At 25.2% G+C, this 6,789-nt stretch overlaps 1 non-coding gene across 1 annotated transcript; it reads left to right on the plus strand.

Annotated features, from left to right (window-relative positions):
* The first annotated feature begins 3,132 nt into the window (after window positions 1–3,132).
* On the plus strand, window positions 3,133–3,250 carry LOC126750020 (5S ribosomal RNA). Its single transcript, XR_007665549.1, has one exon. It is a non-coding gene; the product is annotated as a 5S ribosomal RNA (ribosomal RNA).
* The last annotated feature ends 3,539 nt before the right edge of the window (window positions 3,251–6,789 follow it).

A 6,789-nucleotide genomic window follows, 5' to 3' on the forward strand; every position in this document is an offset into this window, starting at 1 on the left:
TGCTTCTAAACACACCCCTACAATTATTTTACATACCAATATTTTTTTTAATTAAAATATTCAGTGCATAATATGAGATCATTAAGAGTGCTCTCATCAATTTTAATAATTTTAAGTATATATACCAATATTTTTTTTAATTAAAATATTCAGTGCATAATATGAGATCATTAAGAGTGCTCTCATCAATTTTAATAATTTTAAGTATATATACCAATATTTTTTTTTATTAAAATATTCAGTGCATAATATGAGATCATTAAGAGTGCTCTCATCAATTTTAATAATTTTAAGTATTGCTAAATACTTATATACTCAAGAGTACATGAATGCCACTCCGGGAAATATATAATGGGCAACGGCCATGCTTCTAAACACACCCCTACAATTATTTTACATACCAATATTTTTTTTAATTAAAATATTCAGTGCATAATATGAGATCATTAAGAGTGCTCTCATCAATTTTAATAATTTTAAGTATATATACCAATATTTTTTTTAATTAAAATATTCAGTGCATAATATGAGATCATTAAGAGTGCTCTCATCAATTTTAATAATTTTAAGTATATATACCAATATTTTTTTTTATTAAAATATTCAGTGCATAATATGAGATCATTAAGAGTGCTCTCATCAATTTTAATAATTTTAAGTATTGCTAAATACTTATATACTCAAGAGTACATGAATGCCACTCCGGGAAATATATAATGGGCAACGGCCATGCTTCTAAACACACCCCTACAATTATTTTACATACCAATATTTTTTTTAATTAAAATATTCAGTGCATAATATGAGATCATTAAGAGTGCTCTCATCAATTTTAATAATTTTAAGTATATATACCAATATTTTTTTTAATTAAAATATTCAGTGCATAATATGAGATCATTAAGAGTGCTCTCATCAATTTTAATAATTTTAAGTATATATACCAATATTTTTTTTAATTAAAATATTCAGTGCATAATATGAGATCATTAAGAGTGCTCTCATCAATTTTAATAATTTTAAGTATTGCTAAATACTTATATACTTATATACTTATAGAGTACATGAATGCCACTCCGGGAAATATATAATGGGCAACGGCCATGCTTCTAAACACACCCCTACAATTATTTTACATACCAATATTTTTTTTAATTAAAATATTCAGTGCATAATATGAGATCATTAAGAGTGCTCTCATCAATTTTAATAATTTTAAGTATTGCTAAATACTTATATACTCAAGAGTACATGAATGCCACTCCGGGAAATATATAATGGGCAACGGCCATGCTTCTAAACACACCCCTACAATTATTTTACATACCAATATTTTTTTTAATTAAAATATTCAGTGCATAATATGAGATCATTAAGAGTGCTCTCATCAATTTTAATAATTTTAAGTATTGCTAAATACTTATATACTTATATACTTATAGAGTACATGAATGCCACTCCGGGAAATATATAATGGGCAACGGCCATGCTTCTAAACACACCCCTACAATTATTTTACATACCAATATTTTTTTTAATTAAAATATTCAGTGCATAATATGAGATCATTAAGAGTGCTCTCATCAATTTTAATAATTTTAAGTATATATACCAATATTTTTTTTAATTAAAATATTCAGTGCATAATATGAGATCATTAAGAGTGCTCTCATCAATTTTAATAATTTTAAGTATATATACCAATATTTTTTTTTATTAAAATATTCAGTGCATAATATGAGATCATTAAGAGTGCTCTCATCAATTTTAATAATTTTAAGTATTGCTAAATACTTATATACTCAAGAGTACATGAATGCCACTCCGGGAAATATATAATGGGCAACGGCCATGCTTCTAAACACACCCCTACAATTATTTTACATACCAATATTTTTTTTAATTAAAATATTCAGTGCATAATATGAGATCATTAAGAGTGCTCTCATCAATTTTAATAATTTTAAGTATATATACCAATATTTTTTTTAATTAAAATATTCAGTGCATAATATGAGATCATTAAGAGTGCTCTCATCAATTTTAATAATTTTAAGTATTGCTAAATACTTATATACTTATATACTTATAGAGTACATGAATGCCACTCCGGGAAATATATAATGGGCAACGGCCATGCTTCTAAACACACCCCTACAATTATTTTACATACCAATATTTTTTTTAATTAAAATATTCAGTGCATAATATGAGATCATTAAGAGTGCTCTCATCAATTTTAATAATTTTAAGTATATATACCAATATTTTTTTTTATTAAAATATTCAGTGCATAATATGAGATCATTAAGAGTGCTCTCATCAATTTTAATAATTTTAAGTATTGCTAAATACTTATATACTCAAGAGTACATGAATGCCACTCCGGGAAATATATAATGGGCAACGGCCATGCTTCTAAACACACCCCTACAATTATTTTACATACCAATATTTTTTTTAATTAAAATATTCAGTGCATAATATGAGATCATTAAGAGTGCTCTCATCAATTTTAATAATTTTAAGTATATATACCAATATTTTTTTTAATTAAAATATTCAGTGCATAATATGAGATCATTAAGAGTGCTCTCATCAATTTTAATAATTTTAAGTATATATACCAATATTTTTTTTTATTAAAATATTCAGTGCATAATATGAGATCATTAAGAGTGCTCTCATCAATTTTAATAATTTTAAGTATTGCTAAATACTTATATACTCAAGAGTACATGAATGCCACTCCGGGAAATATATAATGGGCAACGGCCATGCTTCTAAACACACCCCTACAATTATTTTACATACCAATATTTTTTTTAATTAAAATATTCAGTGCATAATATGAGATCATTAAGAGTGCTCTCATCAATTTTAATAATTTTAAGTATATATACCAATATTTTTTTTAATTAAAATATTCAGTGCATAATATGAGATCATTAAGAGTGCTCTCATCAATTTTAATAATTTTAAGTATATATACCAATATTTTTTTTAATTAAAATATTCAGTGCATAATATGAGATCATTAAGAGTGCTCTCATCAATTTTAATAATTTTAAGTATTGCTAAATACTTATATACTCAAGAGTACATGAATGCCACTCCGGGAAATATATAATGGGCAACGGCCATACCACGCTGATATACCGGTTCTCGTCCGATCACCGAAGTCAAGCAGCGTCGGGCGTGGTTAGTACTTGGATGGGTGACCGCTTGGGAACACCACGTGCTGTTGTCTTTTATTTTTTTTTTTTTTTTTTTTTTAATGCTTCTAAACACACCCCTACAATTATTTTACATACCAATATTTTTTCAATATTTTTTTTTATTAAAATATTCAGTGCATAATATGAGATCATTAAGAGTGCTCTCATCAATTTTAATAATTTTAAGTATATATACCAATATTTTTTTTAATTAAAATATTCAGTGCATAATATGAGATCATTAAGAGTGCTCTCATCAATTTTAATAATTTTAAGTATTGCTAAATACTTATATACTTATATACTTATAGAGTACATGAATGCCACTCCGGGAAATATATAATGGGCAACGGCCATGCTTCTAAACACACCCCTACAATTATTTTACATACCAATATTTTTTTTAATTAAAATATTCAGTGCATAATATGAGATCATTAAGAGTGCTCTCATCAATTTTAATAATTTTAAGTATATATACCAATATTTTTTTTTATTAAAATATTCAGTGCATAATATGAGATCATTAAGAGTGCTCTCATCAATTTTAATAATTTTAAGTATTGCTAAATACTTATATACTCAAGAGTACATGAATGCCACTCCGGGAAATATATAATGGGCAACGGCCATGCTTCTAAACACACCCCTACAATTATTTTACATACCAATATTTTTTTTAATTAAAATATTCAGTGCATAATATGAGATCATTAAGAGTGCTCTCATCAATTTTAATAATTTTAAGTATATATACCAATATTTTTTTTAATTAAAATATTCAGTGCATAATATGAGATCATTAAGAGTGCTCTCATCAATTTTAATAATTTTAAGTATATATACCAATATTTTTTTTTATTAAAATATTCAGTGCATAATATGAGATCATTAAGAGTGCTCTCATCAATTTTAATAATTTTAAGTATTGCTAAATACTTATATACTCAAGAGTACATGAATGCCACTCCGGGAAATATATAATGGGCAACGGCCATGCTTCTAAACACACCCCTACAATTATTTTACATACCAATATTTTTTTTAATTAAAATATTCAGTGCATAATATGAGATCATTAAGAGTGCTCTCATCAATTTTAATAATTTTAAGTATATATACCAATATTTTTTTTTATTAAAATATTCAGTGCATAATATGAGATCATTAAGAGTGCTCTCATCAATTTTAATAATTTTAAGTATTGCTAAATACTTATATACTCAAGAGTACATGAATGCCACTCCGGGAAATATATAATGGGCAACGGCCATGCTTCTAAACACACCCCTACAATTATTTTACATACCAATATTTTTTTTAATTAAAATATTCAGTGCATAATATGAGATCATTAAGAGTGCTCTCATCAATTTTAATAATTTTAAGTATATATACCAATATTTTTTTTAATTAAAATATTCAGTGCATAATATGAGATCATTAAGAGTGCTCTCATCAATTTTAATAATTTTAAGTATATATACCAATATTTTTTTTTATTAAAATATTCAGTGCATAATATGAGATCATTAAGAGTGCTCTCATCAATTTTAATAATTTTAAGTATTGCTAAATACTTATATACTCAAGAGTACATGAATGCCACTCCGGGAAATATATAATGGGCAACGGCCATGCTTCTAAACACACCCCTACAATTATTTTACATACCAATATTTTTTTTAATTAAAATATTCAGTGCATAATATGAGATCATTAAGAGTGCTCTCATCAATTTTAATAATTTTAAGTATATATACCAATATTTTTTTTAATTAAAATATTCAGTGCATAATATGAGATCATTAAGAGTGCTCTCATCAATTTTAATAATTTTAAGTATATATACCAATATTTTTTTTAATTAAAATATTCAGTGCATAATATGAGATCATTAAGAGTGCTCTCATCAATTTTAATAATTTTAAGTATTGCTAAATACTTATATACTTATATACTTATAGAGTACATGAATGCCACTCCGGGAAATATATAATGGGCAACGGCCATGCTTCTAAACACACCCCTACAATTATTTTACATACCAATATTTTTTTTAATTAAAATATTCAGTGCATAATATGAGATCATTAAGAGTGCTCTCATCAATTTTAATAATTTTAAGTATATATACCAATATTTTTTTTTATTAAAATATTCAGTGCATAATATGAGATCATTAAGAGTGCTCTCATCAATTTTAATAATTTTAAGTATTGCTAAATACTTATATACTCAAGAGTACATGAATGCCACTCCGGGAAATATATAATGGGCAACGGCCATGCTTCTAAACACACCCCTACAATTATTTTACATACCAATATTTTTTTTAATTAAAATATTCAGTGCATAATATGAGATCATTAAGAGTGCTCTCATCAATTTTAATAATTTTAAGTATATATACCAATATTTTTTTTAATTAAAATATTCAGTGCATAATATGAGATCATTAAGAGTGCTCTCATCAATTTTAATAATTTTAAGTATATATACCAATATTTTTTTTTATTAAAATATTCAGTGCATAATATGAGATCATTAAGAGTGCTCTCATCAATTTTAATAATTTTAAGTATTGCTAAATACTTATATACTCAAGAGTACATGAATGCCACTCCGGGAAATATATAATGGGCAACGGCCATGCTTCTAAACACACCCCTACAATTATTTTACATACCAATATTTTTTTTAATTAAAATATTCAGTGCATAATATGAGATCATTAAGAGTGCTCTCATCAATTTTAATAATTTTAAGTATATATACCAATATTTTTTTTAATTAAAATATTCAGTGCATAATATGAGATCATTAAGAGTGCTCTCATCAATTTTAATAATTTTAAGTATATATACCAATATTTTTTTTAATTAAAATATTCAGTGCATAATATGAGATCATTAAGAGTGCTCTCATCAATTTTAATAATTTTAAGTATTGCTAAATACTTATATACTTATATACTTATAGAGTACATGAATGCCACTCCGGGAAATATATAATGGGCAACGGCCATGCTTCTAAACACACCCCTACAATTATTTTACATACCAATATTTTTTTTAATTAAAATATTCAGTGCATAATATGAGATCATTAAGAGTGCTCTCATCAATTTTAATAATTTTAAGTATATATACCAATATTTTTTTTTATTAAAATATTCAGTGCATAATATGAGATCATTAAGAGTGCTCTCATCAATTTTAATAATTTTAAGTATTGCTAAATACTTATATACTCAAGAGTACATGAATGCCACTCCGGGAAATATATAATGGGCAACGGCCATGCTTCTAAACACACCCCTACAATTATTTTACATACCAATATTTTTTTTAATTAAAATATTCAGTGCATAATATGAGATCATTAAGAGTGCTCTCATCAATTTTAATAATTTTAAGTATATATACCAATATTTTTTTTAATTAAAATATTCAGTGCATAATATGAGATCATTAAGAGTGCTCTCATCAATTTTAATAATTTTAAGTATATATACCAATATTTTTTTTTATTAAAATATTCAGTGCATAATATGAGATCATTAAGAGTG

This window comes from Anthonomus grandis, unplaced genomic scaffold, assembly GCF_022605725.1.
Source record: "Anthonomus grandis grandis unplaced genomic scaffold, icAntGran1.3 ctg00001059.1, whole genome shotgun sequence".
Lineage (NCBI taxonomy): Eukaryota > Metazoa > Arthropoda > Insecta > Coleoptera > Curculionidae > Anthonomus > Anthonomus grandis.